The sequence below is a fragment of the Sturnira hondurensis genome, unplaced genomic scaffold (assembly GCF_014824575.4).
Source record: "Sturnira hondurensis isolate 20B ecotype Veracruz unplaced genomic scaffold, ASM1482457v3 Scaffold0010128, whole genome shotgun sequence".
Classification (NCBI taxonomy): domain Eukaryota; kingdom Metazoa; phylum Chordata; class Mammalia; order Chiroptera; family Phyllostomidae; genus Sturnira; species Sturnira hondurensis.
This window is the reverse complement of record NW_028082759.1, coordinates 28182474-28195087: the sequence shown is the minus strand read 5'-3', so window position 1 is coordinate 28195087 and position 12614 is coordinate 28182474. Positions and strand designations below refer to the sequence as shown.

At 37.8% G+C, this 12614-nt stretch overlaps 1 long non-coding RNA gene across 1 annotated transcript; it reads left to right on the top strand.

Moving 5' to 3' along the window:
- The first annotated feature begins 457 nt into the window (after positions 1 to 457).
- On the top strand, positions 458 to 1086 carry LOC118995281 (uncharacterized). The gene is made up of 2 exons (XR_005068246.1): positions 458 to 652; positions 749 to 1086. It is a non-coding gene; the product is annotated as an uncharacterized LOC118995281 (long non-coding RNA).
- Positions 1087 to 12614: the final 11528 nt, after the last annotated feature.

Below are 12614 nucleotides of genomic sequence, written 5' to 3'. Positions count from 1 at the left end.
ACATGTTTAGCTTCACTCTGAGAATCGCTGCATGTCTAACCCAGCCAACTGCCTTGTTTTTGTTCTTATTTTCAGCACAAAAATGGGACCCAGGGAGATGTTCCAGATGTCCCAGCACATACCAGTTTTTGTTACCAGAACGTATTTCTTTTGTAAAATAATTCTAACTATACATCATATCGATGACGGCCTAACAGATTTCCTTTGAATTTGTGTTCTTGTCTGTATCTAATTCTGCCTTGTATGATTGATTGAGTTAGCAAAATGCTCTTCAGACCTAGATACAACTTGAATCCCGAAATGGGGATTTATTTTCGGGCAAGTTACAAAGCCATTTTCTCACATGTAACAACATGAAATACAATAAAATACTGTCTGAAGTTACTTAGCGTTATACTTAACACATAGTTCATTCAAATTCATGGGATCTGCTATGATTTGATCTTTTCACCTCTTCTAGATCATAAGCACACTGCAAGCAGGGCATGTGTGTGAAGCACTGTGGTGTCTTCCGCGGGCCCCAGCACGGAGCAGCCACGGGGGGCCCGGAATGGCACGTGGTTTCCTCTGTGCCCTGCGTGGGAAAAGGGTCAAGCATTTGGAGGCGACAGCCTGCCTCCCTGCAGCCTGTGGCGGATATCTATTGACATTGGTCAGCTTTTCGAGAAGTACATAATTATTTTCTTTGTATCTAATGTTGGCGGCAACTTTCTATAAACCAAGTACTTTATCTTCTTTCTTTTTGTAGAAAAGTGGAGAATGTCTAAACATTTGTATGGAGAGACAACAGGATCTTTCAGTGGATGACTTCCAGTCTGCTTGGCCCTAAAGAAGATAAAAGAAAAAGAGGAGTTTACTGTTTGAAAGGCTCTGATACCTGACCTAATTTTGAGACAGAAAGGCCATCAACTTGCTACTCCGCTGGGGTTTCAGCTGAAAAGGGGCTTGGCTAGAGTGCAAAATGCAATACAAAGTAAAATGGGTAAAGTATTTTAAGTTAGAGTTACTGTTGTTTAAAGCCACACAGATGAAAAGACAGGGACTTTCACTGTGGAAGGGACTGTTAATAAAGAATAGCTATTCTGATCAGCTGGAAGTTCTAGAATTTATCTGAGTGGTCTGATTTTGAGTCCTCTCCTTTGCTGAAAGTCCTGTGGGCTTCCTCCCGCTGCCCAGCTGAAGGAAGAGAGAGAGCGGCCACCCCACCACAAATTCCCCAAACCCAGCGTGTAGGCAAGCCGCCCTTCACCTACAGAGACATTGCCTGAGCTTGTTTCAATGCAGACATCATAGGCTACAATATAGGCCCATTTTGTATTTTCCCATCAATCATTTGGGAACTATCAGGCTGTTTCATATCCCATTGTAAGAAACAGCAGACATTTCCCCTGCCTTGCATGTAACTATATTGGTGGGAGGGCATTTTTTAAAGAAATCATATTGAACTCTTTTTCTTTCTTTTAAAGAGATTTCATTGAAGTCAAAAGAGAAATAATTGGCAGGCTTTCTCTTTGCCCGTCTTAAGGGGGAAAAATACTCTATCCCATTTTAAAGATCTATAAACAGCTCAGCTAATAGGAAGGGGGTGGGCAAAAAAAATAATAAAAGCACTAACTTCTGAACTTTAGCAGAAGCTTATACATTGGAATAAAGAAAATGATTCAGAGCAGCTCTTTGATAGTTTTTTCCATTACAACAAAGTACAACCCTGCTTGTCAGCCCATCTGTATTTTCCCTTCATCTAATATACTGGGTAGGCCAGAGCTGCAAAGGAGCATTTTAATATTGACAATGTTGCTGGAAAACCATGTGCTTTAGAATGAATTAACTTTTGCTGCACTGCTGAACATACAAAGAAAAATGGGCTAAGCAGGAAAAAATAGACTTTAACCCATTTTTTTTTTTTTGCCATTGGAACTCACTGCAGCAATCACAATGAGTAGGATCCCTCCGAAGTGTTAGTGCATTTGTCACCGATGAAGTCGCCCATCCCGGCATGTCCTTAGGCCATTATACATCTCTGATGTTTCAGGAAATACCTGGCAGATCTTAGGCCGATGTGAATTGAAATTTCAGGTAATAACTGCCAAATGAGCGAGTTGTAGGAGCACCACAGAGATGAACTTATTGATAGAGCAGAAACTAAAACTGAAGTGACTCCCTGTCCTTATTTATTGTTTAGAGTGTTCAGATGTAGCGGCCATAATGGTACATATGTCCACCAGATTCTCAGGGCACAGGCTGAGGTTAGGTTACATTCTTATCGTAATTTTTTTATCACGCACCTCTAAGGTATCTGGTAAGTAGAACATGCTTAGAACATAGATATGCCCTGTCTTTTCTGCTTTACCCTTGCTCCCATCCTAGGGTCATAAGATTGTTCCCTAACTGCTATCTCCTTTCAATTCTCACATGGACTTGGAGTTCTCTGAACATGTTTGACCTACAGAGTATACATATTTTTATATGTATCTTGTAATATTATAGTAATTAATAATAAATAACATAATAAGCAACCTATAAAAAATAGAAAATATTATAATAACTTTCCATTACTGTGCAAGGCATTTTTCCTGGGCTATCTCATGGGCTGTGCACATTAATCACCAAGCTTCTCCTTCTTGAAGTGGGACTTCGAGAAGGAGAGGATTCCTTCCTGAATGAGTGGCCCTGTGCATCAAGACCACAATCACCCATGGTATGAGTAAGATAAAATCTAATGGCAGCCCCTGTTGTCCTAAAACCAGAGAGAAGATGGGGGAGGGGAAGGGAGAGTCTCCAGCAGGAGGAGTATGTAGGGATGCAGGTCCTCACCTTCCAGGTACATGCCCCAGGAGGTATTGCAGTTTGGCAGCCAGTGGGGCCTCGAAGAAAATAGTCTTTCTTCACATCTAGGAGGAGGGGAGACAGCACTTCTGTCCCTGGATCTACAGGTGCAAGGGCAGCAAAAAGGGTGAGTGCCTGAGCAGCTCTTGAGAGATGGCCCAAGTCTCTTTCCTGTGGGCCAACTGGTTTAGAGAGCACCAATAGAGGGCAGGCAGGTATTCAGGCCCAGGATGCCCTGCTTCCAGTGAATCACCAATCTTTTTGAAATGTGCAACATAAAGCAGGTTGCATGCTTACATTTCAATCAAGGAATTAGTACTTACATTTAAACTATAGGGTTACTGCTGAGTTGCACATATGACTTTAGGTCTAAAACTTCTAGAGTTTAGCTAATTTCAGGAATGATCAGATGAGAAAGGAAAGAAAGGTTTATTACAGTGGACCATAGCCATAAGGGATGGTCTCAAGGACACACCCAAAATACAATTGGATGACTGCAAATTTTCTGCATTTCCTCAAGACTATCCTGGCCTGCTGGAATAATCAGGGTGAAAATGATTGTAAAACTATGCCATTCCAAGGCCTGACTGTCATTAGTTTGATCACAAGGTCTGAAATCCCTTCCTTTTCATGAAGTTGTTTTCTAATTCTATCTTCTATCAATTGCCACACAAACTCCTTGGACACCACCAAGAATATTCACATACACCTGCAAGAATTCAGAATTTCCTCTAGTAGACCTGCCACACCCCCTTATCACAGTTCACTGATGCCAGGGCTTCATCTCTCAGGGGTTCCAGCAGTGACTAGTAGGTTGTGCTGCTAATCCCTGTGTCAGGTGCCCAGGTGAGTCACGAGGTCCAGCACTGCAGCCCTCCTCCTCCTTTGCTCTCTACTCCATCCTGCTCATCCTAACACTCCCTGTTGCCTTCCTACCCCGATCTCTACACTTTTCCCAATGAACGGCCCTTACTTGGTAGCATTAGGCAAATCACTCTCTTCAGATTCCCCAATGGCAACTGAAATGAACATTAATCATATAAATGGGAGGAAACGATGACCTCATTTGTTTTAGGAACAAATGAGGGATTTAATTTTTCTTGTAGGATCTCAGACTGAATTTGTTGGCTCTAATTTTTGGTAGAAAAAATCTGTGTTGAAGAAGAACTTTGTTAAACTATTGGGAAAAAAATCAAAATTTCCCATTGCTTTAAGAAGATAAGGAAATAAATGGTTGTTCTGTGTTGCAGTAGTAAGATGAAATGGCCACAGAGAAATGCTTTGGCTTCAGAAAACCCAAGGCTCAAAAAATGCCCTTCATTGCTATTTAGCAAAGTATGGGTTTTTGCAAGTTATTTAACTTCTCGCAGTCTTAGATTTTTAATTTATAAACTAGGAGCTACTGTTAGTTCCTTCTTTAGAGATATTTAAAGACTAATGGTAAGATGTGTGCAAATTTCCTCATTTGTGTATGGCTCATGGTAGATTACCAAGAAATACTACTGCATTTACCCCCTTAGTCTGATGGATATTGTGACCTTAGTCTGATAGATCAAGGTCATAAGCTCTTTGAAAGCCACCAGATTTAAACTTTATGTGAGCCAAAGTTTTTTACCCCAGTATAGCCAGAAGTCCCTTTACTGGGAGTCTGATGAGTCTTCCTCTATAGTTTTTATTCATCACATGGAAAAGCGGCATTGGAAGGAAATAGTTTCTATGTGTTTCCAAAGTTGAGTGACACATTGTCCATTGTCCTACAAAGCACTAATGGGCTTGATGTTTCACCAATAGCTTGGAATAATTTTTAAAGGAAGCCTAATGGAAAGGAAGTGTGTCTTTAAGGTCTGTGCATTTTTTCCCTGTCAGTTGGGTCTCTATTATAATGTTTTGTAAAAAATGGCTTACTTTCAAAGAAGTAGAAATAGTTTCCATATACCAACTGCTATAAAAACCTCAGGGTGAGCTCATCACTCAAGGTCTCAACTCTGAAGATCACTGGCTGTGTTCCTTCTTCGATTTCACACTGCATTGCATGAGGAAAAAAAGACAGCCTTGATAGGTTAACAACAACAAAAAACTAAAGCTAATTAATTTTTTCAAGCATTCTGAGCTTTATCCAAGATAATGGAAAATTTGTACATGCAATTCTTCTTTGTCGGTTCTTCAAGAATTGAATAAAATGTTCACTGACAATTTATATTTTAATGGAATATTAGAATTCAAAGAGGCCTTTATGATCATGTAGCCAATGGTCCCCATTCTACAGATGATGAAACTGAAGCTAAGTGGAGGTGGCTAGGCCAGGTTAGTGAGCAGAGGGTCTTCCTCAAACTCATCCCTTGATGCCACATATTTGCATGTGCTTCTAGGCAGCCATATACTTTACTGTAACACAGCTTTAAATGTTTATATTCTTGTCTTTTTAAAGCAATTGGAGACTGATTATTTCCAGTATTTCCACAGAGTTTTTTCAAAATAAATGGTGTTGTGAGAATTGGACAGTTACGTGGAAAAAATGAAACTAGACCACCAACTTACACCACATACCAGAATAAACTCAAGATGGTTAGAGACTTAAATATAAGTTGTGACACCATAAAAGTCCTACAGGAAAACATAGGCAGTAAAACTTCAGATATCCCATGTAGCAGTATTTTTGGCAATATATCTCCTAGGAAAAAGAAAATAAAGGGGAAAATAAACAAATGGGACAACATCAAATTGAAAACCTTCTGCACAGCTAAAAAACCCATCATCAATAAGGAAAGAGACCGACGATATGGGAGAACATATTTGTCAATACCTCAGACAAGGGTTTGATCTCCAAAATGTATAAAGAATTCATATGACTCAACAACAGAAAGACACACAATCCAATTAAAAAATGGCCAATGACCTGAATAGACATTTCTCCAAGGGAGACATACAGATGGCCTATAGACATATGAAAAGATGCTTAACATCACTAGCCATCAAAGAGACGCAAATTAAAATCACAGTGAGATACCACCTCACACTGGTCAGAATGGTCATCATTAATAAATCAACAAACAGAAAGTGCTGATGAGGATGCAGAGAAAAGGGAACCCTAGTGCACTGTTGGTGGGAATGCAGACTGGTACAGCCTTTGTGGAAAACAATGTGGAATTTCCCTAAAAAGCTAAAAATGGAAGTGCCTTTCTACCCAATGATTCCACTTCTGGAATTATACTCTAAAAATCCCAATTTGAATTATACCAATTCAATAGTGCTTATGCACCCCTGTGTTCATAGAATTATTGACCATATACAAGTGCTGGAAACGGTGTCAATGCTCATCAGTAAATTAGTGGATCAAAAAACTGTGATGCATTTACACAGTGGAATACTATGCAGCAGAAAGAAAGAAGGAACTCCTACTCCTCACAACAGAGTGGACAGAACTGGAGAATATTATGCTAAGTGAAATAAGCCAGGGAGGGAAAGACAAATAATATGTAATCTCATGTGTAAGAGGGAGCTAATGAACAAAACAAACAAGCAAAATAGAATCAGAGGCATGGAGACAAGGAACAGACTGACAGTGACCAGAGGGGGGTGGAGAGTGGTAAGGGTGGACAGAAGGAGAAGGGTCTAGTGAAGGAACAGTATGCATGACCCATGGACATGGACGACAGGGTGGGGATTGCCTGTGGGAGCAGAGGTTAGATGGGTGGAGGAGAGCAAAGGGGGAAAATTTGAGGCAACTATAATAGAAGAACACTAAAATATTTAATTAAAAAATTTCCCTGCCAGAAAGTAGAGCCTAAAATCTCCAACAGTTCAGTTTGGGATCCTTTTAGACAATTTAAATTTCTTTTTTGTTCTTCAGAACATTAATTTCTTAATTTCTTCCAATTTAAACAATTAATGTTCATTTTACTTGCCATTGAAAAAACTTAAGAGAATGATTCGTTTAATGCTACTGAGTAAGGAGTGGTTGTTTAGACTTTGTCACATTGTACTTTGGGGGATCCCTCATTTGTAGCTTCTATACACCAAATGCTTCAAGTAGAAAACGCATCTATGAACCCTTCCAGCTGATTTTTTTCTGCTAAATTTTGTTCACTTAACTAATTAAATTGGCTGAGGATTGGGTAGAGAGTGTTAACTCACTAAGCAAGAGACTCATATTACTGCAATAGAAACTTCAGGCTCCAGCAATAAGTAGGAGAAAATGAAATGCAGGGCATATCTTTCCAACACCTATTTTTTCTTTGAGCAGCTGGTGTAATTTCTAGGACCTCAGTAATCACCTTTCATTTGTATTTATTGACTATAAGGTGGAGAGAAATCTTATTCATTTTCATCGATTTAATGTAATGGTTAATGAAATCTTACAGTCTTGGGGGTATGAGAGTCTGACCATTTTTCTAATAAATACTGTCCTGTTTGTTTTCGTTTTACAAAACAAGCATAATACATATTTGTGTTGGAGTAAATATTTTCATTGAGGTCATTACTTTTTTTTGAGGTAATTTCTTCATTGATAACTCAACCATTTCCATAATATCAATTGCATACTTTTTTCAACGTTTAAAAAATGACCATTGGAGAAGGGTGCATGATTCTAGGTGACACAGTAATGATTTACTGTCTTGGCAAATCACATCACTGGGTTTAGTCTTATTTTGAAGATTGTATTTTCAGCTCTAAGTCTCTCTATTCTTCAGGTCTACAAATTGTCTACGATACATGTCTAACTTATCATCGGACCCATGCTTCAGAATAGATACTATATACTCAAAATCACCTTTTTTAACTTTCTAAGTTACTTTTTTCTGAGTTTCCTGTTTCTCCTAATGACACCATCTTTCTCTCAGACACAGAATTGAAATGACATCATAACTACACCCAGCATAGTAATGTGTCGAAGCCTGCAGAGTCCAGGTAGGTTCTCTGCAGGTTTTCAATTTTGACTCCACCAGTTACTAAGATAAAGAATGCTACCACTATAACAACATGTTTTGCATACACGGGTATGTTGTACTAAAGGTTATTTGTGGGAATCTAGTTCCCCAGAGGTTGGGGGTGGACGGATTGAGCAAAGAAGTAAAAGGATTCACAGACATGGACAACAGTGGGGTGATTGCTTGAGGGAGGAGGTATAAGGGTACTAAATGGTGGACAAAATGGTGATGGAAAGAATACAATAAAAATTGTGAATGTCATAGGGACAATGAATATGTCTTATTAGTATTTATGTATCTTACTGTATACACATGGCACACATGCACATGATATAAGTTCAGTAATATATGAATGAATAGCTGGCTGAAAATGCAGACAAAGAGTGGAATCAAAAATCTGAAATGGAAAACAAAATTTCGATCTACTCTTCTGTCTGTTGGATCATCCTTCCAAGTGACCAGAAATACTACACACAATGACATTGTAGCTTGAGAAGTAATTCTGAAATAGTGCTCATATTCAGACAGGCTGTGTTAAAGTGATCTCATTATCAAGCTTAACTTTGGAAACTGGCAGACATGGTTGCCATAGGTAATAAAATAACAAGAGGAAGTTCATTTCACAAAAGAAATAGTTTCTTTTGTTGAGATAAATAATTAGCATTGAAAACAGAAAATTTGAGTATCTTCACAAGTATAGTTTTATATAAAATTTTTTTCAATGATAAAATTTGTTTATTTTGAATCTTCAAAGATATTGGAATACTTTAGAGTGTGAAGTGGTTGAAATAAAAATTAAGTGAATATGTCTTATTATTCATATATACATGAAGTTTTAATGTCATGACCTGAATGCATTGATATTATGAGAAGTAAGAGATACAGTAGTTGAGCACAAAAAGGGTATGTCATGCTAAGTGAGAATCATACCCCTAGACCAGTGAACTGCATTTGAGGCAACACGGATGGACCGTGAGAATATCATGCTAAGTAAAATATGTAAAACGGAAAAAGTTAAGGACTATATGTAGTATATAAAACTGAAAGTGACAAATGAACAAATAAGAAAAACAAACAAACGCTCACAGACATAGACAACAACGTGGTTGGAGTAGGGGAGTGGTGGGGGTAGTAAAGGGCAAAGGGGTCACATAAAAAGAGTGATGGAAGACAATGTGGCTTTGGGTGGAGGGCACACAAAGGTATATGAAGATCAGATATCATAGAAATGTACACGTCCAGTGTACATAATCTTATTAACCAATAAGATTTGCATAATCTTATTAACCAATGTCATCCCAATACAGATAGTAACAAATCAGCTGTGTTTTTATACACCAGAAATAAATAACCAAAAATTTAAAGTAAGGATATGTTACTCTTCTTCATTTTTGAAAAATATCTAAAAATTTAAACCTGATAGAGTTCTGAGTAGATAAAAACTCATCTTCCTTTTGTTTCTTATTGTCATTTTTAATTAATTACTTATTTAAAATATCTTTATTGATTGCCTCCTATGTACAAAGGAGTATTCTAGAAGTTGTTAAAAAAGAATGTATATATATAATTGTAGAGACTGTATATTTTTTATATATACAGATATACATACATACGAGGTCTGTCCTGAAAAAGTCCAGCCATTGTTAATACAATGAGAACAGTTTATGTGACGTTGATGTAACCCGGCAGCAAAGGAGAGTGGAGTGGAATGCACATGTGTGAACAACGATGACTTCACTGTGCTAGTCAGTAGGGGTCATAGATGCCCTTGAGTGAGCCTGTGTGGTCATTGCATTCAAAAGGAGTGAGTGGAGCAACAAATTTGCATCAAATTTCATGTTAAGCTTGATCATTCCTCCATGGAGACTATTCAGATGATTCAGAGGACCACAGATATGGACAACTAGTGATTGGCAGCTTCATCACAACAATTCACCCACTCGGGCATCACATCTTGTGCATTTTTTAGGTGAAACATCAAATCACCCAGGTGACTCAGTCTCCTGTACAGCTCATATTTGGTGCCCCAGAACTTCTACCTTTTCCCAAAACTAAAATACTTTTTAAAAAGATTTTATTTATTTTATCTTTTAGAGAGGAGAAGGGAGAAAGAAAGAGAGGGAGAGAAACATCAATGTGTGGTTGCCTCTCACGTGCCTCCTACTGAGGACCTGGCCCACAACCCAGGCATGTACTCTAGACTGGGAATCAAACCAGTGATTCGCAGGCCGGTTCTCAGCCACTGAGCCACACCAGCCAGGGCTAAAATCACTTTTGAAAGGGAAGAGATTTCAGACCATTGATGAAATTCAGGAAAATACGATGGAGCAACTGATGGTGATTGGGAGAACTGTGTGAGGTCCCAAAGAACTGCCTACTTTGAAGGGGAATGATGTGTCATTTTCCTATGCACAATGTTTCTTGTATCTTGTATCTTCTTCAATAAATGTCTCTATTTTTCATATTACATGGATGGATATCTTCTGGAAGGACCTATTACATAAAGCATTTATAAACACACACATATATAATAAGTATATAAATATATATACATATATAATAAGAGATTGAAAAGCTGGCATTTTTACCAAAAAATCATACTACAAATGCTATTGTGAATAGACAGTGATAATTCTGATATTTGTACTAGAATCCAATAATAAGTGGAAATATATTCAATCTATTCACATTAATTCATTTTAAAGTTCCAGTCATTTTGAAGTAGGAAAGAACAAAATGTTTCCTCTAAAGAAGTTTATAATTATAAAGTACAGCATGGGGAATATAGTCAATAATATTATGATAACTCTGTATGGTACCAGATGGGTACTGGAACTTTGGGGGAAACACTTTGTAAAGTGTTTAAGTATTTGATTATTTAACCATTGTACTGCACACCTGAAACTAATACAAGATAATATAAAATGTACACTGTTAATTGAAAAATAAAGTAGAAAGAGAAGCTTATGGTGTAGCAGGAGGGTTAGCACATGTATGTAGGAAACTGCCATCTATTAATGCCACGTGAGAGGACTAAGTTACATGTTAGGGCAGTTGGAAAAAGGGACTTTAGGGGTGGAGCTGTGGTAGATGTAGTGAATTATGGAAAAGTAAAGGCTTTGAGAGGTCACACTGTGTCAGGGATGCAGAGAATGGGTACAGGAAAACCTGCATTCATATCTTTGGAAGCTCTGAACCCAGGCATACACTAGTGAAAGTAGTATCCAAATTCTTAAGCAATACAAGTGAACATGACAATACCTGTTTCAAGGTGCATGTGAAAAAAATTTAGGGCTCATCTGGGGGCTCCTGTCCTTTTGCCTGTGTGGCGGCTCCTGTCACGTGCATAGTGGCTGCCCGGCTGCTCCTGGGGGCCCAACGGGAAGGCAGTCCCGTTGCTGTGACTGCTGCTTTTGGCAGCAGTAGTCTCAGGCATTATATCTCTTTCTGACTAACTAAACCCGGCAGTTGAGAACGATAAGCCATAGAATTTTAAAATGCTGATTTAAAATAGATTGCCCTTGATTTTCCACAGTGGAGACTGATTTGTCTTCGTGGCTGTGTTTTGATTTTTTAGATCACTACCTAATAACTTGCTTATTCAAAATGCTCTGTACTTTGTGAATAGAATCTGCAATTAACAACAGGTCAGACTCGGGATGAATTTAAAATATAACAGTAGATAATCTCATGTAGAAATTCCAATTTCTTCAATCTTTCTATTAATTTTGTACTGGGCTGTGGTCATGGATTTCTGTTTATCCTAATCCTTAGTTTATCATTTATAATAAAAATTTTCACTGTTATCTGATTGTCTTATTACCTAACTTAAAAATGTACCTAGAAAGCATCAAGCACCAATGTTAGCTCACTATTATATTTTATATTGTTTGGGGTTCATTATGATTTTTAAATTATCTTGTTGGGACTAAACAAATATTTTTATCTCAAAATATTCCAATGGGGATGAGTTATAAACTCTGTAGCTTTCATGTAAATTATTTTGTTTTGCTTTTTACCTTCTTTGAGCCAAATTACAGCATATGTCCCCAATATTTTCCCATATACCTATCAAACCATGTGATGAATTTGAAGTTTATCCTAGTTATAGAGTACAAACCTTTGTTGCAAACCCTTTTTGCCCATAAGAGCTTCAGAAATTTCAGGGAGAATTTTAAACAAATCTTCCACATTGCAAAACAGGAGAAATTTTCTTTGGAAGATTCTTATAGGCAATACAGGAGTGCTGATATATTTTGGGGTGGGGGGAATAAAACCAAGATCTGATGCAGTATGAAGAATCACTGGAGTTCTTGTTAAAACACACATACACTTTTTATATTTAATCTCAACTTCCTGAATTCCTGAGTCATACTGAGGGTCTGGGAATTTGTGAATTAAACTAAGTTTTATGTATTCTTCATCTGGCTGCCCCTCATAATAACATCTTGTATAGCTGTCAAACAATATTAAAACCAGGAAATTGACATTGGTGTATTACTGCTAACTAGACTACACACTGTATTAAAAAAGCATTCCCCTTAAGATAAGGAACAAAACAGGGATGTCTGCTTTCACCTCTCTTATTCAGCAAAGTACTGGACATTCCAGTTACAGCAATCAGAGAAGAAGAAATAAAAGGCATACAAATTTGAAAGGAAGAAGTAAAACTGTCTTTATTTGCAGATGGCATGATACTGTATTTAGAGCACCCTAAAAGTTCCACCAAGAAACTACTAGAACTGATAAATGGATTCAGCAAAGTGTGGCAGGATACAAAATTAATATCCTGAAATCAGTTGCATTTTTATATGCCAGTAACAGGAGGGGAAATTAAGAAAACAGTTCCGTTCATAAGTA